A 23,417-nucleotide genomic window follows, 5' to 3' on the forward strand; every position below is an offset into this window, starting at 1 on the left:
GTTAAATGGTGGATGGTTTTATTAAGCTGCAGGGTGTGTTCAGTGATAGCAGCTGTTCACTTGACCCCACTTCCTGAATTCCTGTTCTTATAGCGCCTCCGGGAAGCTCTGGCCTTTCTGTCAGATGTCCCCATAACAGACCCTGGGCTCAGTGTGGGCAGACCATATATTAGCAGAGCAGTTCAGGGCATCCACACATTTTCAGAGACATCTGAGTCATTCCATTTTGGGAGCCCGTGCTGAGATGGTTTCAGCGGCTTTGCCTGCTTTCTAAACAAAAATTATTTAGGTGGGAACAGTTTCAGCTTGAGGTTTCCATGATTTTCACATGACCTTTAAATACCCCAGATTTGCAGTCTCCTTCTTTCTCTAATGAAAGTCTGGATCTTCTTGGAGAAAAGAAACTTAATTCCAGGCTTGGCCCTCCCTCTGTCCTGGCTTCCCTCTTCCCATTTCACTGGCTCCACCCACCCACTCCCCCACTGTGGGCCTCCGTCCATCCACGCTCTGCTCGGTGGGAACTCACGAAGCACCTCCCACTGGCCACAGCCTGAGACCTTGCACAAGTTTCTTTTTCTGGCTACGTTTAACCCTTTGCTTGAAATGTTCTCGTACCTTGGATTTTGGACACAGGAGTCTTCCTTATTCGTGTATTAGTATCACCATTATAAGCTTCTTTGTCTTCAGTCTTGATCCTGTGACCATCCCCTTAGGCCCAGTCCTGGCTTTTCTTTCACTTTATTGCCTTTGTTCTTGGAGACTTGAACAATCCCCTTCCCACGGATGATTCCCTTAACTATCTCCCCTTTCCGTTTCGGTCTGTCCCTGGAATTCTATTCTTGAGTGTCCGGTGGACTTGGGGACTTTGTCCCTGAGATGTCTTAAAGTTACCTCATATCCCTTAGATAGACCTTGCCATCCGTCCCAAGCCCCCGTCTAACTTCCCTGCCTCGGTCAGAGGCCCTTGAAAGCTTAGAGTCAGTCTTTGCTTCTGTCTCCTTCATTCCTCTCTGCTTTCGTCCCCCTTCAGCTTTACTTCCTGAGCCAGCCTTCTGATCTCATCCGGGTGTCCTCTGCGCTGTCCCCAGACCCATGTGGTCACGCCTCTGTTATTCTTGTAACGTCTTTCTGCGAGGACAAATGGTCATCATTGTGTTTTTCTAAAAGAGAGTCTCAGTGTTAGCCAATTGCATATCCGTTCTGAGTCCAAGAATGGTGCAAAGCATCCTTGGTCCCAGTGAGTCAGCTGCCAGTCCCCTCAAACCCAGCCACAGGCAGTGTGTGGCCTAATCACCACGCAGAAGGCCTGTCCCGGGGGATTGGGGCGTGGCCTTTTCTTGGCGTCATTTTGACTAGAGTTGTGTGTGGCAGGGGACGTGGTTTCTGCAAGGTTCAGAGCTCAGCTCTTTCCTGAGTCCCAGCTCCACCCTGCAGGGGGACTGTTAGATCCTTAAGCATTTAAATTCTCCAAATTCTTAGAGGCTAAGAGAAATCAGTTATCCCCTCATTTCTTGGATGCATTATTATGCTAACAGATTCTGTCTTTTTACTTCATCTTGCCCAGGAGACTCTCTCCTCAAGGGTGGGGAGAGGGTGAAATTTCCACCCTGTATGGAACTCATGTCCCGTCCCACGTGTATCTTGTTCATGCTGGTCATCTATCCAAAATAGTCACTTCTCTCCAATCTGGGGAGCCAGAGTCTGCATATTCTCCAAGGTAGAGAGGAGTCTCAACTGTTCTTGCGCCACGGACCCATTTGGCAGGCTGATGAAACCTATAGACCTCATCTCAAAAATGTGATTTTAGAAACATTAAAAAAATACACAGTATTATAAAGGAAACTGGTGGTGATGTGGTTGTTAAAATATTAGAGAACACCAAATTGTGATATGGTAATGCTATTCTCCTTTATTACTACATTAAATAAACACTATTATTTCAAAGTAGTGATGAACATTAATGATATTTTGAGGTCTCTGCAGTAGTATGTGGTGATTAGGAAAACATTTGTTACACCTGCTTCTGTGGTTTGTAACCTACATTTATAACGGCATGAAATGCTAAGTTTCAGTTAGAGATTAGTGAGCACAGAGATGCAATTTTTCCTCATCCAAGGTCATAGGTCCCCCTGAATTCAGTTCATGAATTCTAGGAATTCTTACTGTGGATCTCAGTTGAGAACCTTAACTCCTGCTTCCATCACAGAGCACTCCTTGACTACCACAAACTTCTGAGTTTTCCTTCATGCTGGAGCTCTTAACGTTCATTCAGTCAACACACACTGACACAGTTCACATTCAGGCAACCATTGAAGCAGATGTTGGGGTCCACATAGTGAGAAGCAACGCCCAGTTTTATAATCAGTGGGCGGGATGGACACATTCTCATCCAACCATCACTCTAAATGTAACATGAAAGTCACCCTGGAAGAATTTAAAACAATGGTCTGCGGTATCCCAGAGGAGTTAACAATTCAATTTGGCAAGGAGTTCGAGGAAGGAAATGTTACAAGGGGAAGGTAGCATTTGAGCTTTGCCTTGAGGAAAGAGTAGGATATAAACAATTTCCACATGGTTTAAGTAGATCTGGCTGGTATTTTTCTTTTGTCTTGCCACAAGTAAACATGAAACTCCAAGCAGCATCACGCCTTACAACGTGGGTTTCTGTATTCTCCAGAACCTATTATGACAGTACTGATCATGGGCACTCAGTACATAACCGTCGCTTAATTAATAATGTTTCTCAAGAATAAAATTTCTGGATCAATTAGTTACTGCCAGGGAGCAAAGCATCCCCAAACCCACTGGCTTTAAACAACAATGTTTTTCTCACTGGTCTCCGTGGTATCCTGCTGATCTGGCCAGGATGGGCTCTGTGGTCACTGGCACATTGCCAGAGGCTGGTCGGACTGGAATAGCCTCGACTGGATGGCTGGGGCTTCTCTTCTGTATGCTTTCTTCAAGTTACACTTGCATGAGGTTTACTGCGGTTCCATTGGCCAAAGCAAGTCGTAAGGCCAGGCCCAGAGTCAGTGTGCAGGACAAGGGCAAGGAGGCAGGGAGGCACAAGAAGTTTTGGCCATTTTGTTGTTTAGTCGCTCAGTTGAGTTCTACTCTTTGCAACCCCGTGGACTGTAGCCCGCCAGGATCCTCTGGATGTGAGATTTCCCAGACAAGAATACTAGAGTGGGTTGCCATTTCCTTCTCCAAGCGATCTTCCCCACCCAGAGATCGAACCTGAGTCTCCAGCATTGGCAGGTGGATTCTTTACTGCTGAGCCACCAGCGGTAGCGAGCAGTTTTGGCCATAGTTTTCACAATTAAACAATCAGCCTCAAATCCTTTGTGGAATGGGGCAAATCTAAATCAATGGGCAAACGCATAAATGAAATAGTTAAAGTGTAAGGGGCAATTTGTAAATTCAACTAGCAATGTGGTCTCTCGTGTGGCTATATCCTAAGTGGTTGAAGAATGTTATCCACAGAGACTGCCTGGGCCATCCTTTTATTATTATTTTTTTAAACCGGGATGCAAACCCATTGAATTGTCCTTTCATGTTTGATGTTCCATCAGTTAAGCATCCCGCACAATTTTTCATAGAGATGCTTTCTTTCCCCCTGAGGACATCTGCAACAATCCAGAACACACTTTCCTCGGTACTTGACTCTAAGTTGCTATAAATATCAGACATTCTGTCAGCAGCTCAGGGTCACAGCTCAGGTTTCCTGAACCAATATCACTTGCTCCTCTGCTTTGAGCTGTGTCTGTTAGAGGCAGTGGTGTGGTAGACACAGTGAAGTGGAAAATACAGGTCAGAAAGCTTGTTCTTTGAATTAACTGAGGGAAGAGCATATGTGTGTGTGTGTGTGGAGGAGGCGGGCAGATTTAGCCATACAATTGCTTTTAATTGTTCAGGCTTTAATGTAGGTGATAGCGGAATTTGAAAAAAATATGCTGGCAGAGTAAAATGTGCTGTTGCCAGGGTAGGGGGGTGCCACGCAGACCTGAGTGTGTATCATAGCTCATTATTTACAGGCTGTGTGACTTCAGGCAAGTGCTTTAAGTCTCTGAGCTCCATTTCTCCTTATCTGTAAAAGAAACTGGCCATATGCTAACCTCTGTTTGTGGTGAGGATTCAGTGAACTGCCATGCTTATGAGTTAAGTGGCTCAGCAAATATTTGATATTATTTCTTACAGACTGGAAATAAAAATCCAAGTGAGTTATCAACAGCAGGAGGATGGTTCTCTGTTAGTCTGGGAGAGAATAACTCAGGGAACTGCCTTCCACTCTTAGACTTGCCTCTAGCTAGGTGACCATTTAAGCCTCAGTTTCCACATCTGTTGAGTAGAGCAATTAATAGTCACAGCCTTGTTTCGACAATCAAATGGCATATTGCACAGGTTTTATTTTGTAAAGAATTTAAAATCCCTTTGAATACACGTGAAATAAGGCTGCAGTGATTGGCCGCTCCCCATGGGATTGTTCAGATGGGCTACTCTGCACCCAGCACTCTGCTCCTGTGGTTAGCGGTGGTGTTGAGGAGAAATTAAAATTAAAAGCGTGTTTCCTTCCAGATGTTGTTGCTACAGGCTCAAGGTGCTCTTTTAACTAGGACATCAGGCTCTCTTGAAATAGACAAGAATTCTAGAAACATGACATTGGGCCTGATTCATCGCTTAAACTTGTGGCTGACTCATTCTCTCCTTGATTGTTTCCTCAACAGTAACTTTAATTACATCATTTTACTTATTGTTCTTTTCCCCCTTGATTTATTTTCTTCTTACAGTTCTTGTTTATTGTCTCAGTGATTGGGCCTTCTCACCTCTGAGACTTGTGTAAACCTTCTGGACTCCAGAAATAGGAACTGAACTTTCCATGTACCTCTAATAATGAGTACTCTCACCCTGCCCCCCACAAACCCCAAGCTTGTGTACTTGAAATACATCAGCAGAAGGAATACTTTTGACTTTGCTGGTGTTTCACAGAGCTTATGTTATTGAATGTTCTCAGCTACCCTACAAGATAGATACAATGCAGTTTAAAAAAAAAAAATGCAGGGACAGAAGCTTCGAGAGGGAACCGTAACTTGCCCAAGTCCGTGTGGTAGATTGCAAAAGTGATCCCAGCTCTTCATCCTTCCCTGCATTCACACCCTTTCCCCCGTCATCTGTGTTCTCTGTGTCCTCCGTGTCCTTCTTCTTTGACTCTGGGCTTAGCAATGAAACTTGCTCTGGCTGAAGGGATGATGGCAAACGTGATGTAAGCAAAAGCCTGAAAAGTCCCTGTGCAATCAGTTGAATTAGGCTTGTCTCTTGTCCCTCTGCCGCGGCCATGAGAATGTGCCTGGCTTAGCCGACTGGAGGCTGAGAGGCGTGTGGAGAGGACCAAGTCCCTGCAGCTGTCCCTGGAGCCCAGCCTCAATCACTCAGTGGGCAGCCAGACTCTACGTGTGTTAGTGAGTCCAGCCAAGATCAGCAGAGCCGCCTAGCCAACTATCCCAGATGCACGAGCAGTAAATGCTGATGAACTGAATGCCGCTGAGGTTTTCTTGCGATTTGTTTCACAGCGTTGTTGTGCCAAGAGATACCTGACGGTATGAGTATGTGGGAGAAGAGCAGACCTTGGGAACTGGCTAGGCCTCAGTTTGAGTTCCAGCTCTGATGCTTGGAGTGTGTTCCTTTTCGAGATTAAATTTCTTTCTCTTTAAGATGAGGTAGTAATTCTTCCCTCATAGGGTGGCTAGAAAGATTAAACACAAGGCAAAAGAAAGGAAACCTTTGGGACCCAGTGTAAATCGTAGATGATGTCCAAAAAGTGGTGTCTTCTCCCAGCAAACCTTCAGAACGAACACCTATGGGACCATGGGGCCCAGACCAAGGTCTGTCCGATGTGAGGCTGATACCTATCACATTAACTCAAAGGCAAAAATGAAGACCAGAAAGGCTTGATTCTATCCTTACACTGTTGTTTTTTTTTTTTTTTTTTTCCCTTCCTTTGAAGCCACTGTTTGACATGACAAATGTACTCAGGTAAGCGTATGGCTAATTACCTCAAGGGGGAAGGAAAAAGGAAAACCAACCCAGCTAAAATACAGAGCAATTAACTCAATAAAGTCTAAGAAGTTATGAAAGGTATGGGATGATCTTTGAAAATTAAAAAAAAAAAAGATTCATATACATTTAAGGAAGAGTTTTCTTCCCGAGGAATTGAGAGGTTTCCTACAAAAGCCTTTGTAGGAAGGATCCTACAAATCCTTTGTAGCAGCTCCTTTCCTGCTTTCTGCCCCAGACAGCTCACTCCTCTTTAGCTTTTTTGATGGTGGCAATGGGGTGACAACAGTTACATGCACCTGTTTGTAACGGGTGACAACGGTTACATGACTCTGCTTCTAATGCACTGTGTGATGTGGGATGAATCACATGGCATTTCTGAGCTTCAGTTTCTCACCAGCAAAATGACATTTTGATAACATTTCTTTACAAGAAAATCAATTTATTGTTTTTTAAAGCAATGATTTATCATTTGAACTGGACGTGGGACAACAGACTGGTTCTAAACAGGAAAAGGAGTTCGTCAAGCCTGTATATTTTAACCCTGCTTATTTAACTTATATGCAGAGTACATCATGAGAAATGCTGGGCTGGAAGAAGCACAAGCTGGTATCAAGATTGCCGGGAGAAATATCAATGACCTCAGATATGCAGATGACACCACCCTTATGGCAGAAAGTGAAGAGGAACTAAAAACCCTCTTGAGGAAAGTGAAAGAGGAGAGTGAAAAAGTTGGCTTAAAGCTCAACATTCAGAAAACGAAGATCATGGCATCTGGTCCCATCACTTCATGGGAACTAGATGGGGAAACAGTGGAAACAGTGGCAGACTTTATTTTGGGGGGGCTCCAAAATCACTGCAGATGGTGATTGCAGCCATGAAATTAAAAGATGCTTACTCCTTGGAAGGAAAGTTATGACCAACATAGAGAGCATATTCAACAGCAGAGACATTACTTTGCCAACAAAGGTCCGTCCAGTCAAGGCTATGGTTTTCCCAGTGGTCATGTATGGATGTGAGAGTTGGACTGTGAAGAAAGCTGAGCGCCGAAGAATTGATGCTTTTGAAGTGTGGTGTTGGAGAAGACTCTTGAGAGTCCCTTGGACTGCAAGGAGATCCAACCAGTCCATTCTAAAGGAGATTGGTCCTGGGTGTTCTTTGGAAGGAATGATGCTAAAGCTGAAACTCCAGTACTTTGGCCACCTCATGTGAAGAGTTGACTCATTGGAAAAGACTCTGATGCTGGGAGGGATTGGGGGCAGGAGGAGAAGGGGATGACAGAGGATGAGATGGCTGGATGGCATCACTGACTCGATGGATGTGAGTTTGAGTGAACTCCGGGAGTTGGTGATGGACAGGGAGGCCTGGTGTGCTGCAATTCATGGGTTTGCAAAGAGTTGGACATGACTGAGCAACTGAACTGAACTGAAACAATGATTTGCTTCCTCCCCCCGCCCCGATTTGTGAATTGGTTTGGCTCAGCAAGGAGATTCTTTCTTGGGTTCTCTCATGTGGCAGCAGCAGGCTGGGACTTGCGTCATCTGAAGGTCAACAGGACTTGATGTCTGAGATGGTCCCCTCTCATGGCTGGCGTTTATTTGATGCTGCCTGCCATCTGGAGACTCATTCGGGACTGACTGCCAAACTGAGGAGCACCTGGACATGGCTTCTCCACGTGGCTTGGGCTTCTCATGGTATGGTGTCTGGGTTCTCGGAGGAAACGACGCAAGGAGTGTTCCAAGGCACCCAGGTGGAAGCTGCAAGGCTTCTTATACTCAGAGGTCCAAGGACACCACTTTTTGCTACATAATTAGGTTTCTTTTGATGCTGAAACTTTATGATTTCTTGACCTGAATCCTCTGTTTTCTGCTAATGAATCAGATGCCAGTTGATGAAGCCAAGCAGAGAGCCAGCTGAGCCTGGCCGCACAGGTGGCTGTGTCTCATGCTGGAGTCATGAGCATAGGATGAATGTGTCGTCCTAATTACCTGGGAAGGGAGCTCAGGGTAGTTTGTCATCGACAGTGCCTGCTGGTTGTGTTTTGTGCCCACCCCTGGGTGCAGAATCTCTGCCCCTCACTCCAACCTGCCACTCCCCCCACCCCGCCCCCACCAGTACAGTGATAAAGCTGAGTATGTGTTAGGCATGTGAGGGTGAGAAAGAGAAGACAGAGTTTCTGCTTTTAATCTAGATGAGAAGACCAGCGATGAGAAGAGAAAAAGGCTGCTGTGCATGACAGTGCGTGTTGAATGCCAGATGGGAGTCACAGAAAGTGGGAGAGGCATTCAAAGGAAGGAGAGACGGCGGAAGGCAGTCTTCCTGGAGGTAGGGGACCTTGGAGCTGAAGCTGAACCTTGAAAGGTGGGTGGGAATGACCCAGGGCAGCAGTGGGGGAGGGTGTTTCAGGAAGAGCAACCAGAAGCAGGCAGAACATGAGGCAGGGAACAGTAACCATCTGAGTGTGCAGGCGGGGCGGGGGGTGGGGGGTCACAGGAGAAGAGCAGGAGAGACAGGCAGTGCCCAGGGCCATGCATGGCCTGGTGGTCGTGCATGGAAGCCAAGTAACAAAAGCCTCATTTTCCTGGACAAGGACACAGGAGCTCAAGAAGATAAAGGGACTTGACAAGGCCACAGGGCTTGTAAGGGACAGGGTCAGGATTTGAACCCAGGCTGATGTGATTTCTCAGCCCTGTGGCCTTTCCACCATAGCCAGCTGTGAGCTCTGGGTTTCCCAGAGGCCCTTCCTCTCATCTCTGAGACTCCTGGCAGACTAAGGGTGTTGCTTTTCTGCACCATTTATTGTAATGACTTCAATTAAACCATCTTGTGCTGGATCAGTGAGCAGCTCTGGGGAATCGATGAGCAGGGCTGGCTACCAGGGAAGTGAAGCCTTCTTCCCTCATGCCTGCCAATCCCAGGGCTGAGCTCCTGTGACCCAGGCCTGGGGAGGACTCAAGAATGGAAGACGGGGGGCTGGGGACAGGCAGCAGGTCACAAAGAGACGAGGGAGCAGGTGTCTATTACTGTGCAGACACAGAGGACGCATGGCCGGCCCCTGGGTGCCCATCCTCCCCCACTCTGCTGTCTTCTTCTGGCTAATTTGGATTTGCAGCTCCAGCTCTGGGACAATGGGCCATCTTTACTTGGCTGCTTCAGTGCAGGGCCAGTACCTAATGAACCTTGACCCTGAGGGAGAGGGGCCAATGGCCTTGTACTAACTTGCTGCCTGACCTTGGGCAACTTTGCCTCGGTTTTCTGAGGCTTCTGGGAAAAAGAAAAAAAAATTGAGATTCACTAGGCTGTTTTTCTCTGCTTGTCCGTTCCAATTTAGGGTCTCAGGTCTCCCCTTCTTTGCCCCAACCTGTGTCTTGGGAGGCTGCCCCCTGTGCAATGAATCAATAGATGCCTCTGGCAGCTGGAGGGTGGGAGGAGAGGGTGGAGGATTTCTTGCCCACAGCCTCTCTGCATGGTGGCAGGGGCTGTGGAAGTGCTTCTCTGCTCGGCCACAGCTCCTGCCAACGGCTCTTCCCCTCTTGCGTCGGCTCTCCCTGGGCTCCAGGAGTGCTCCTGTCTCCTCCCCTTGACCCTTGAGGCCCCGGGGGTGGCCTCCAGCTGTTTGTAATCTCAGGGTTTTCAGCATCCCTTCTAGTTTCTCTAATCCTGCCCATCTCTCTGGAAATAAGTCTCTCCTCTTTGTTCAAGTCTCTACAGTTGAACTATCTGAGTGAAGTTCTGTTTCCTGCTGGGACGCTGATGCATCCTCTGAAGGCCCCTTCCAGCTCCGTCATTTGAAGGGTTTGTGAGGGGGAAGATGCAAAGAGCTGGCCGACTCCCAGGATTCCTGCAGCTCTGATTATCCCACGACAGAGTCCAGACCAAGGGACCCCAGCTTCAAGCAGCTTCCCCTTCTCTTCCCCTACCCTTCAACTCCCTCAGCTGTAGCTCAGATCCCAAGCACATGTTTTTTCTTAAAAAAAAAAAAAAAATTGATTTCCTTTTTAAGGATTACTCTATTTTTTGGCTGTGCTGGGCCTTCGTTGCTGTGAAAGGGCTTTCTCTAGTTGCGGTGAGCAGGGGCTCCTCTCTAGCTGCGGGGCACCGGCTTCTCATTATGCCGGCTTCTCTTGCTGTGGAGCACACACTCTAGGTGCGTGGGCTTCAGTAGTTTTGACAAACAGGCTTAGTTGCTCTGAGGCCTGTGGGATCTTCCCGGACCAGGGATCAAACTGGTTCCCCCTGCATTGCAAGGTGAATTCTTAACCCCTGGACCACAAGGGAAGCCCAGGTGTTTTTTTTGCTTTTAATGCAACTGTATTGAGATGTAACCTCTACACAACCGACTGTATCCGTTGAAAGCACAATCAGATAAGTGCCTGTCCTTTTTGCCCAAATCTAACAACTTTCTAGTTGTACTCCAGCCTTCATTCTCATTCCTGCAGCTTCGCAGTCCTCAGATTGGGTCATGTCATTCTCCAGCTCTAAAACCTTAACTGGCATGCCTGTACCTTGAGGTCAAAGCCCAAACTCCTTAGAGCAGCACAGGAGGCTTTCATGAGCTGAACTTGAACCCTCCAGGCTGCTACCACTTCCATGGATGCTCTGCTGCTGCTGCTGCTACTGCTGCTAAGTCGCTTCAGTCGTGTCCGACTCTGTGCGACCCCATGGACGGCAGTCCACCAGGCTCCACCGTCCCTGGGATTCTCCAGGCAAGAAAATGGAGTGGGTTACCATTTCCTCCTCCAGTGCATGAAAGTGAAAAGTGAAAGTGAAGTCGCTCAGTCGTGTCCAACTCTTTACCCCATGGACTGCAGCCCACCAGGCTCCTCCGTCCATGGGATTTTCCAGGCAAGCGTAGCGGAGTGGGGTGCCATTGCCTCCTCTGATGGATGCTCTAGCCGTAATGAACTACTTGAGCCACACTCTCTCCAAGCTCTCTGCACGATCTGTTCCCAGACCTGAAATATCCAGCATCCTCACGTCATTGACTCTCAGTATCCCACTATGCCTTCCAAATTCCTCTTCATCCTAGAGCATCAAGGGCTTCCCAGTGACTCAGTGGTAAAGAATTGCCTGCCAAAGCAGGAGAAGCAAGAGACATGGGTTCAATCCTTGGGTCGGGAAGATCCCCTGAGTAGGAAATGGGAACCCACTCCAGGGTCCTTGCCTGGAGAATCCCATGGACAGAGGAGCCTGGTGGGCTACAGTCCATGGGGTCGCAAAGAGTTGGATAAGACTGACTGACTGAGTGTGCACACACACCAGGGCATCAAGCTGGAGCATGGTCCCCTCTAGGACGGTCTTCCTTACGGTGCCCAAACTGAGCAGAGCCCCTCCTCTGTGCTTCTGCAGCGCATTGTGGGTATTTTTGCTTTTACATTTATTCTGAACCAAAAATGATGTTTGACTCTCTTGTTAGAGTGTGAGCAGTTTGAAGTTAAAGAGTCTGTCTCGTCTCTGCACCCTTAGCTACTAACACTGTGGTGCGCCATTCATTCACCCATTCTACAAGCACTGAGTGCCTACTGTATGCCGCATACTCCTCCAACATGGGGACTAAGGGTTATACAACAAGACGGGGATGCTAGCTATTTAGCTGCTGTCTCCCAGCTCCAAATCCATCTCTCTATTTCCATGCCTCTTGATACGAGGGCGTGGATTATAAACTACGAAACTGAAAGTGTTACTCGCTCAGTTGTGTCCTACTCTTTGCAACCGCAAGGACTGTAGCCTGCCAGACGCCTCTGCTCCTGGAATTCTCCCGGCAAGAATACTGGAGTGGGTAGCCATTCCCTTCTCCAGGGGATCTTCCTGACCCACGGATCAAACCAGGGTGTCCCGCATTGCAGGAAGATTCTTGACCATCTGAACCACCAGGGAAGGCTTCTATAAACTATGGGAATCCTGCAAATTACAATTCTTCTTTGTTCTGGGACTTCCTGTTTCTGCCAGCAGAGGCGCTAGGGTGAGACTGGAAGTCAGGAGGAAGGAGTAAGGACCTGCTCCTTCCTTTTTGTTTGCTGGATCCTGTAGGGGTTGCCCCATCAATGGCCCTTCTTCCTATTAACTACAGCTGGTTCTGGCCTCCAACTTCTTTTGACACTCCCAGAACAACCTCCCCTGACTCCTCAGAGGTGAGCAACAGATGACCTCTGGCAGGGCTGGGTCCCAGTGCTGGGGGCTCCTCCCACAAGTTCCTAGATTCTCACAACCCCATTGCTTCCTGTGGTTATCACCTCTATTTTTTTTTTTTTTAGGGCTTCCTTAACATTTTTTCTCTCCTAATATATTTTTTAAAAATATATTTTAAAAGAACTCCTTTTTATTAAATTATCACTGTTGAAATATCTAATGCAGTTTCTATTTTCTTAGCTTGACCCTGACTGATGAAGTGGGGAAGTTTCCTGGCCCTGTGGACCTTAAATTCACCTTGAGGAAGATAGACAACAAAACATAAGAAGGCCAGCACCAAAAAGCGCAGTGATGAAAAGGGAACCCTCTTGCAATATTGGTGGGAAGGTTAATTGATACAACCTCTATGGAAGACAGTATGGAGTTTCCTTAAAAAGCTAAAAATAAAACTACCATAAGACCCAGCAATCCTACTACTGGGCATATGCTCTGAGAAAACAATAATTCAAGAAGACACATGTATCCCAATGTTCATTGCAGCACTATTTAAAATAGCCAGGATTTGGAAGCAACCTAAATGTCCATTGATAAAAAAGAACATTTTTAAATGCATTAAAAACGATGTGGTGTATATATATATATATATATATATATATATATATTACTCAGTCATAAAAAGGAATGAAAATGAGACTGGGTCATTTGTAGTGATGTGGATGAACCTAGAGTCTGTCATACAGAATGAAGTAAGTGAAAAAGAGAAAAACAATATTGTATATTAACGCATATATACGGCATTGAGAAAAATGGTACTGATGAACCTATTGCAGGGCAGGAATAGAGATGCAGACATGGAGAATGGACTGTGGACACAGCGGGGGAAGGAGAGGGTGGGATGATTCAGAGAGGAGCACTGCCATATATACGACGGAGTGTAAAGTGGACAGCTAGTGGGAAGGTGCTGTATAGCAAGGGGAGCTCAGTTTGGTGTTCTGTGAAGACCTACAGGGGTGGGATGTGGGGGTGGGAGGGAAGCTCAAGAGGGAGGGGATAGATGTGTACTTACGTTGATTCATGTTGTTGTACAGCAGAAACTAACACAACATTGTAAAGCAATTACATTCCAATTTAAAAAAATTATAGAGAGAAAGTGTTCTGATGAAAAATAAGACAAGGTAATGGATAAGAGCGGTAGTTTGAGCATTCTTTGGCACTGCCTTTCTTTGGGATTGGGATGAAAACTGACCTTTTCCAGTCCTGTGGCCCCTGCTGAGTTTTCCAAATTTGCTGGCATGTTGAGTGCAGCACTTTCACAGCATCATCTTTCAGGATTTGAAATAGCTCAACTGGAATTCCATCACCTCCACTAGCTTTGTTCGTAGTGATGCTTTTTAAGGCCCACTTGACTTCACATTCCAGGATGTCTGGCTCTAGGTGAGTGATCACACCATCGTGATTAACTTGGCCATGAAGATCTTTTTTGTACAGTTCTTCTGTGTATTCTTGCCACCTCTTCTTAATATCTTCTGCTTCTGTGAGGTCCCTACCATTTCTGTCCTTTATTGAGCCCATCTTTGTATGAAATGTTCCCTTGGTATCTCTAATTTTCTTGAAGAGATCTCTAGTCTTTCCCATTCTATTGTTTCCTTCTATTTCTTTGCATTGATCGCTGAGGAAGGCTTTCTTATCTCTCCTTGCTATTCTTTGGAACTCTGCATTCAGATGTGTATATCTTTCCTTTTCTCCTTTGCTTTTAGCTTCCCTTCTTTTCACAGCTATTTGTAAGGCCTCCTCAGACAGCCATTTTGCTTTTTTGCATTTCTTTTTCTTGGGGATGGTCTTGATCCCTGTCTCCTATACAATGTCACGAACCTTATTCCATAGTTCATCAGGCACTCTATCAGATCTAGTCCCTTAAATCTGTTTCTCACTTCCACTGTATAGTCATAAGGGATTTGATTTAGGTCATACCTTAATGGTCTAGTGGTTTTCTCCACTTTCTTTAATTTCAGTCTGAATTTGGCAATAAGGAGTTCATGATCTGAGCCACAGTCAGCTCCTGGTCTTGTTTTTGCTGACTGTATAGAGCTTCTCCATCTTTGGCTGCAAAGAATATAATCAGTCTGATTTCGGTGTCGAACATCTGGTGGTGTCCATGTGTAGAGTCTTCTCCTGTGTTGTTGAAAGAGGGTGATTGCTATGACCAGTGCATTCTCTTGGCAAAACACTATTAGCCTTTGCCCTGCTTCATTCTGTACTCCAAGGCCAAATTTGCCTGTTACCATAGGTGTTTCTTGACTTCCTACTTTTGCATTCCAGTCCCCTATAATGAAAAGGATATCTTTTCTGGGTAGTTTTAGAAAAGGCAGAGGAACCAGAGATCAAATTGCCAACATCCACTGGATCATCAGAAAAACAAGAGCGTACAAGGAAAACATCTATTTCTGCTTTATTGACTATGTCAAAGCCTTTGACTGTGTGGATCACAATAAACTATGGGAAATTCTGAAAGAGATGGGAATACCAGACCACCTGACCTGCCTCTTGAGAAACCTATATGCAGGTCAGGAAGCAACAGTTCGAATGACATGGAACAACAGACTGGTTCCAAATAGGAAAAGGAGTATGTCAAGGCTGTATATTGTCACCCTGCTTATTAAACTTACATGCAGAGTACATCATGAGAAACGCTGGGCTGGAAGAAGCACAAGCTGGAATCAAGATTGATGGGAGAAATATCAATGACCTCAGATATGCAGATGACACCACCCTTATGGCAGAAAGTGAAGAGGAACTAAAGAGCCTCTTGATGACAGTCAAAGAGGAGAGTGAAAAAGTTGGCTTAAAGCTCAACATTCAGAAAACGAAGATCATGGCTTCCGGTCTCATCACTTCATTGGAAAGAGATGGGGAAACAGGGGAAACAGTGGCTGACTTACTTTTTCTGGGCTCCAAAATCACTGCAGATGGCGACTGCAGCCATGAAATTGAAAGATGCTTACTCCTTGGAAGGAAAGTTAAGACCAACTTAGACAGCATATTAAAAAGCAGAGACATGACTTTGCCAGCAAAGGTCCATCTAGTCAAGGCTATGGTTTTTCCAGTGGTCATGTATGGATGTGAGAGTTGGACCGTGAAGAAAGCTGAGCACCAAAGAATTGATGCTTTTGAACTGTGGTGTTGGAGAGGACTTTTGAGAGTCCCTTGGACTGCAAGGAGATCCAACCAGTCCATCCTAAAGGAGATCAGTCCTGAATATTCATTGGAAGGACTGACGCTGAAGCTGAAACTCCAATACCTTGGCCACCTGATGCAAAGAGCTGACTCATTTGAAAAGACCCTGATGCTTGAAAAGATTGAGGGCAGGAGAAGGGGACGACAGAAGATGAGATGGTTGGATAGCATCACTGACTCAACGGACATGGATTTGGGTGGACTCCAGGAGTTGGTGAGGGACAGGGAGGCGTGGCGTGCTGCAGTTCATGAGGTCGCAGAGTCGGACATGACTGAGCGACTGAACTGAACTGAACTGAATGGATAGAGCCTGAATTACTTTTTTTTTGTTTGTTTTGTTTTTGGTTTGCGGGATCTTAGTTCCTTGACCAGGGATCAAATCCATGGCCCCTGCAGTGGAAGTGCAGAGCTCTAACCACTGAACTGCTGGGGAATTCCTGAGCCTGAATTACCTTAGACTGCATACTGAGGGAAGGTGTCTCCAAGAAGGTGACATTCACGCAGAGAAAGAAATGGTAAGTTTCTGCCCATACAAAGAGCTGAGGAAGAACCTTCCAGGGAAAAGCCTCAGCCAGTGCAGAGGCCTGATGGAGTGGGCTTTTTGTATTCTAAAAGAAAGGCTGATGTGGTGAGGGAGGGGTTGCTGCAGAGGTTGAGGTCAGAGAGGAAGGCAGGGGCTGGATCTTGTGGGCCTCCTTAGCCGTGGAATAAATGTCAGTTTACATTTTTCATATTAAAAAAATTTCCCAATGTGTTGGAAAGCCATTGGAGGGTTTTAAAACATTAGAAGTGCCAAGATCTGACTTCGATGTCAAAATGACCTCTAACTGCCGGAGGGGGGACACTCTGTAGGGTGCCGGAGCCGAAGCTCCATTCTCCTTAGAGCAGAAAGTAGCCGCCTTCCAAGAAGGAAAGTGAAGCTCAGAGACTGACAAGACCTGTCCTAGGTCATCTGTTTTTAGACTTCCGGTTCCCAGATCGGTGCCCCTTCATGGCTACCCATTCTCTGAGTGCAGAGTAACTGACCAAGTTCCAGGCAAAGCTTCTCCGCCTCGTTTGGGAAGAGAATGAAGCCCCTGGGGCAGCCAGACGCATGCTTTTGACAATGTTCCTGCTTCACGAAAAGTCTGGTGCTGCCAGACTCTCGGTTTCCCTAGGTTGCGCCGTCCTGGTCAGTTACCATTATAGGAGGGACTCCCAGATGCAGTGAAGGACACTGACAGGGTTTGGTAAACAGGGACATTCTGGGTAAAGGGGAGGGCTCTCTTTACAAGTAGAGGTGGAAATAAGAGACAAATGTTTCTATATGCTTTAAGCAATAGATCTTTATTGAAAGAATCCTTCCTTCTGTGAACAAAATAATCTGGCTTTTGGGGGGACGTGAGGAAATGGATGCGATTTCAGCTGTTGGCATTTTTCTCCACCGCTTTGAAAAAAGAGGAGGATGGAATACCGGGGATGAAGCTGAGACGTCCTTCCTCGCTTGCAAGCCTAACAGGGAGAAAGATCTGGGAGCCAGCGAGCCCCACACCCGCCTCTCAATGAGCAGTGTATTCTGATTGGCTGTCTCTGCCTGCCTCAGTTTATTCCTCCTACTGATTGGTCGGGTCCTTCCGCCACGTCAGGGCCTGGTTCCGACCCTGGCCAGCCCTTCCACCTGCCGCAGCGTCACCTGGAATTGTCTGGTTTCTGAAAGGCCCGCCGGCTTGCCTCTTGCCACCATCAGCTTCTTCCTCATTAAACAAATGAATCACAATCCTAATTAATTTGAGCAACAGAATTTATGTAACTACTCCCAGCAGGGTGTCTGCTCTCAGTCGGTAGCGAGATTAATCCTCTCTCTGGGAAATTCCAGCCGCGCTGGTCAATAAACCTTAATGATGACTGAAAACTCCCATCTGTCTCTGCTCAGGGCAGGTAACCCCTGCTAACCAGACATCCCAGTTGCAGTACCCCAGATACGGGAGGACAAGGACAAGACTCTCCCAGCCTAGATGGGCCCTGAGCCGTGCAGAGCGCACAGTAGGTGTTCAATTAAGGACAGGGACTGCCCATTCCAGCGACGTGCTGAACCGCTTAAAGCCCACAGGAGGTGTTCGATTTCTCTTCATGGGGTGAATAAAAGGGAATGTGTGCTGCTCAGATACTCATAAAACGCTCTCAAGTTCTGGAATTGCAACCAAGCCCCTCCGGCTCTTTCCGTCCTTCACTCCCACGGCTTCCTATGTCCATGTGCAATTCAGTCCTTTTACTGTTTTGAACTTTCTGGGCTGGGAGACTTGGCTCTTGATGTTCGCTGCCCTTGAACTGTCCCAGCCCTCTCTCTCCCAAACAGGCCCCACACCGGCTGCATGGGAGGGAAGGGTAGCGAAGTGGAAAGTATTCTGGAATTAGTTCTAATTCTGGCTCTGCCACTTACTCAATGTATTTCACCTCTCTGTGCTTAACCTTTCCCTCTTAGGAAAACTACACGAGTCTTAGGAAGATTAAATGAGAAAACATGGTGAAATTGTATCACCCCGGCGCCTGACTTATTTAATTAGCGGCAGGCTGTGTTTTAGGCACTGGGGATACAGAGCTCAAGACTAGATTCCTGCTCCCCGAGAATTTAATTTCTAAGAGACAATAAGCAATTAAGCAAAGCAGAAGATTATTTTAGTTAGGGATCAATGCTCAGGGAAAATAAAATAGAAAAAAATGTTACCAGACGTTATTGGAGTGAGGAACTCTTTGAGGAGTTGCTGTTTGCATCTAGACCTAAATGTAGGAGGGAACAAACCACAGGAAGATCTGGGAGCATGGCATTCCAGAAAGAGTGTTGGAAAAGCAAGTGCAAAGGCCCTGAGGTGAGGGCCTTTGATCATCTGGCTAAGGTTCATCACACGATCATCTAGCTAAGGTTCTGCAGGATTGAATGCTTGATACCCACCTAGCAGGGGCCAGGGTCAGGATTTGAACTCAGGTGTTTTGCCCTTCAGTATGGAATGCTTGTCATTATAGCACAGAGAAGGCATAAGAAAGCAAGAGTGAGTGAAGATGAAGTGGAATATACATTGTCTTGTCCTCCACCAGATCTGAATCTGCCTGTATCTTCCCGACAGTTTGCAAGTCTGTGGGATCCTGACTCCCATTAAATGTTCCACCTCCCCTGCCAGGTTGTCAGTTCAGTTCAGTTCAGTCACTCAGTCGTGTCCGACTCTTTGCGACCCCATGAATTGCAGCACACCAGGCCTTCGTGTCCATCACCAACTCCCGGAGTTCATTCAAACTCACATCCATCGAGTCGGTGATGCCATCCAGCCATCTCATCCTCTGTCGTCCCCTTCTCCTCCTGCCCCCAATCTTTCCCAGCATCAGAGTTTTTCCCAATGAGTCAACTCTTCACATGAGGTGGCCAAAGTATTGGAGTTTCAGCTTTAGCATCATTCCTTCCAAAGAACACCCAGGACCAATCTCCTTCAGAATGGACTGGTTGGATCTCCTTGCAGTCCAAGGGACCCTCAAGAGTCTTCTCCAACAACGCAGTTCAAATGCATCAATTCTTCGGCGCTCAGCTTTCTTCACAGTCCAACTCTCACAACCATACATGACCACTGGAAAAGCCATAGCCTTGACTGGACGGACCTTTGTTGGCAAAGTAATGTCTCTGCTGTTGAATATGCTCTCTATGTTGGTCATAACTTTCCTTCCAAGGAGTAAGCATCTTTTAATTTCATGGCTGCAATCACCATCTGCAGTGATTTTGGAGCCCCCCCAAAATAAAGTCTGCCACTGTTTCCACTGTTTCCCCATCTAGTCCCCATGAAATGATGGGACCAGATGCCATGATCTTCGTTTTCTGAATGTTGAGCTTTAAGCCAACTTTTTCACTCTCTTTCACTTTCCTCAAGAGGGTTTTTAGTTCCTCTTCACTTTCTGCCATAAGGGTGGTGTCATCTGCATATCTGAGGTCATTGATATTTCTCCCAGCAATCTTGATACCAGCTTGTGCTTCTTCCAGCCCAGCGTTTCTCATGATGTACTCTGCATATAAGTTAAATAAGCAGGGTGACAAACAGGCTTGACATACTCCTTTTTCCTATTTGGAACCAGTCTGTTGTTCCATGTCCAGTTTGAACTGTTGCTTCCCGACCTGCCTATAGGTTTCTCAAGAGGCAGGTCAGGTGGTCTGGTATTCCCATCTCTTTCAGAATTTTCCACAGTTTATTGTGATCCAGTCAAAGGCTTTGGTATAGTCAATAAAGCAGAAATAGATGTTTTTCTTGTACGTGCTTGCTTTTTCCATGATCCCGTGGATGTTGGCAATTTGATCTCTGGTTCTTCTGCCTTTTCTAAAACCAGCTTGAACATCTGGAAGTTCACGGTTCACTTAAAAAGAGCTCCCTCAATCAGTTCATTCCAGTTCTTTCTTCATTTACAACAGGGAAGAACCAACTACTTTTACAATTTGGATTTTTGTTTGTTTATAATACATGCTCATTTTATAACAGAAAATAAAAAAATGTGTAACAAAATAAAAGTCAGCCAGAATTCCAACCTCTTCTGGAATTTTTGGTGTTTATCTTTAGAAGATTTTGCATATAGTTTTAGAATATGCTTTTTTATGTCTGTCATAAGAAAGTTTTCAAATGTATTTTTTTAACAGCTACATAATAGTTGACTAGAAGGACCAAACCAAATGTCACTATTTTAGGGCATTTTTTAATATAAACAACAAGAAGGTCTTTCTGACCTGTATATTGCTATTACATAACATCCTGACAGAGTAGTGGAAATGCCCTTCAACTAAATGAAAGCTGTGTCTGGTACCCAGGGAAACCATATTCTTGGCTTAAGTGGTTAGGACCATTTGTGTTCTCAAACACTTTACCTGTGAGTACCAAGCTTTGCGATCACTATTGAGAAATGTATATTGTCACACTTTCTCCAACTTTACTCATTCTCAGCTTCTAACATTTGGGTCCCATAAAGAATATAATGGGGAAAAGAAGAATATAATTTAATGTTACAGTTTGAAACAACAAATACTTAAACAGTACTTTAGACACATGAATACCATTTAATAATATTTTTATTAAATACAAGTTAGCAGGAAGGTGAGGCTGACAGGAACAGGGCCTGGCTTCAGTATGCCAGAGTCTAAGGTGACTATGTTTTGCTTCTGTGGGGGCCCTGCCATGGGGGTGGACATGGGAGCTAGGAGGCAGGGGTGATAATCATTGAGGATGTTGGGTTAGAGTAAGGGGTACTCTTCTAATAAGCCTGGAGAACAAGCCTAGTACCAAGCGGGTATCTGAGGAGCTGGGGGCAACATTCACCCCCACTAGGTTGGAGAGGGTGAGTCTGTCTCTTAAGGTGGAGGCTCAGGTCTTTTCCTTTGAAAACCAACATGCCCACATCATCTCCAGGTTCCACTCTGGCCTCAGAAAACAAAAGGAAAAACAAATTAAACCAGAGAAAAAGACACAGGAAAAGAGACAGTGAGGAGAACAGAGTGACAGCAAGAAATATGAGACATAAAGGGGGGAAAAAACCCCAGTTGTGTGGAAGGTGGATGGTTTGAGATGTAGAAATCTTGGTAGAAAGCTAAATGGCAAGACATTATTTGGGTTTGGATGAAGTTATTATACCTCCTCGGCTGACAACCTCTAACTCATGAAGTGTTAGTGTTAGTCCATCAGTCCTGTTCAACTCTTTGTGACTCCAAGGACTGTAGCCTGCCATCTCTGTCTATGGAATTCTCCAGGCAAGAACACTGGAGTGGGTAGCCATTCCCTTCTACAGGGGATCTTCCTGACCCAGGGATTGAACCCAGGTCTCCTGCATTGCAGCAGATTCTTTACCATCTGAACCACCAGGGGGAGGCCAGTGTTAGGAAGGCCAATGTCAAATATGCAGATACCCCATGGGCTAGAGAAATGACTTGGTGCCCTCTTGCTGAAAATCAATTTCTCAAAATTTCTGGAAACTGATTACTTCTCAGCGGAGCAGACAATGGAGAGGTTGTGCCAGGGAATAGCTTTTCCTGAGCATGCCTTCAGGCCCCCTGAATTTCTGAGGAGGCAGTGAAAAATGAAAATTGGTGTGACCCTGGCTGGAGTCAGCAGGTGGGAGGAGGAAAGGGCTGGGCAGAAGGATATGAGGGAAAGAAAAAGAGAGGAGGAGGGCTGGGGAGAGGGGAAAGAGTTTCCTTTTCCCTACCCATACTCACCTCTTGCTGCCAACAATTACTCTGTCTTCCCTCCAGGCGGCAGGAAATGGTATTGTGGTAACCACTGGAAAAGCCCAAGGGTCATTGTCAGCTTCTGCAGGTGGTGTTGGTTGAGAAAACAGAAGACAGTAAATGAAGGGGTTTCACTTATACCGTGGGAACAGATCCTTGCTCAACTTCGCCAAACTCTTCAGAGTAACTTCCCCCCACCTGCCAAAAAAGAACCTTTTTGTAGGAAACTCCAGAAAAACAAGAACAAAAAAACGACCCATAAATGGGTGAGAGGAGATTCTTTAAGCTCCACTGTGCTCCCTTCCCCACCCCAACCCTGTTATAGACACTGGCCAAAATGCTTTTTCTATCTTTTGAATCCACGCTCAGAGAGGTCCTCTGGCAAGCTATCCCCCTCCTCAAACTCTCCCTCATGCTAGAGGGCATCACTCTTTCATTCCTTTTGAACATCCTCTTGGTTCTAGATCCTTCTTCACCTCTGACCTACTGCCTTCCCCTTCACAATTAACGGGACAGCGGTTAAGCTGGGTTCTCTCCTCCTTGTCTTTTGAAATATCAAAAAATAAGAAGCATGAGAGATCTTGAGGGATCAATCCCCTCCTTATGAAAAAGCAACTGAGGCCCAGGACAAGGAAGAGACCAACAGAGGTTCACACAGTAAGGGAACCAGCAGGGTTTGGGCAGAATTGAACTAACGCACCCTTCCCAATGCTATTACTGTTAAGGAACTCCAACGTTTAGTTGGCGCTAAACCTTTTCCTTTTGTCCCTTCCCCCTCCAAATTCCGTAACCTGTGCGTGGGTCTAGGCTGACTCAATGATCCTCCCTCCTGATGCCCACCTATCTATGATGCGTAGGCACGAACAGTTAGTTGCAAGCTGCAGATGAGAACAGCAGGGCCACCTCTGGGGTCAGAAAGTCAGGGAACCACTGGCCTGCCCTCCAACCGCTGTTTCTTGTGAGGCAATGTTACTCATTGGCCCAGCAGAAGTGACTGACAGGTCGGCAGCCCAATGAATGATGAATCTTGAAAGCGCTGTGGCCGTTAACAGCCCGTGCTCTCATCGCGAGACCCTGGGATAACGGTTTTGGCCATATCTGGTTGGCCCTTGTTCATACCTGAAATCCCGCGACTTCTTAGTAAAGGGCGAAAGGAAATGTTCTTCAAAGGAGACATGCGTTTGGGGGATCACGCTTATAAATGGGGTGGGGCCTGATTTATTAAGAAGCTGGTGGGAAAGCAACTGGGCTGGAGGGTGGGAAGGTGGCCAGTCTACCTTTAGGTAGCCCTCAGAAGGCCAGAGTTTAAGGTGTTTCCTGAAGCTTTTATAGCTTGTATGAAATGCTGAGGCTTTTCCTGGGACCTGGATAGGTTCTAGGACCTGGGTGAAATGATGCGACCACTTCTGGGGACTCTAAACGTCCGGGAGCTAGGGACGAGCTTGGCAGGCAGGTGGGGCAGTGGTTGTGGTGATCTTACTCGTGGAAACGGTCTCTTTGCAAAGGCCTCTAAGTAAGCGCTGTCATGGATAGCGAAAGGGGAGGCCTGGAGTTAGATTCTTCTAAAGTATATCGGAATAGTTGGAGCCCAGAGATGGAGTGGTCCATCTTGTAAGGGTAAGCCAGGGAAGATGTGGCCTCTGAAAGAGCGGCAGTGGATCACCATACAATTTTTTTAGAAGAAGGTGTCAGAGATGAAGAGAGTTGGAATAGAGAATTGAGATGGCAAGTAGGGCAAAAGGGAGACGACTTCTGTAGGGACTCCCAGCTCCCAGAAAAG

General features: G+C 46.3%; 1 long non-coding RNA gene across 1 annotated transcript; it reads right to left on the reverse strand.

Annotated features, from left to right (window-relative positions):
• On the reverse strand, positions 20,468-22,567 carry LOC106502915. The gene is made up of 3 exons (XR_001296590.2): positions 22,478-22,567; positions 21,626-21,689; positions 20,468-20,830 (listed from the first exon to the last, which is right to left on the reverse strand). It is a non-coding gene; the product is annotated as an uncharacterized LOC106502915 (long non-coding RNA).

The sequence above is a fragment of the Capra hircus genome, chromosome 15 (genome assembly GCF_001704415.2).
Source record: "Capra hircus breed San Clemente chromosome 15, ASM170441v1, whole genome shotgun sequence".
Lineage (NCBI taxonomy): Eukaryota > Metazoa > Chordata > Mammalia > Artiodactyla > Bovidae > Capra > Capra hircus.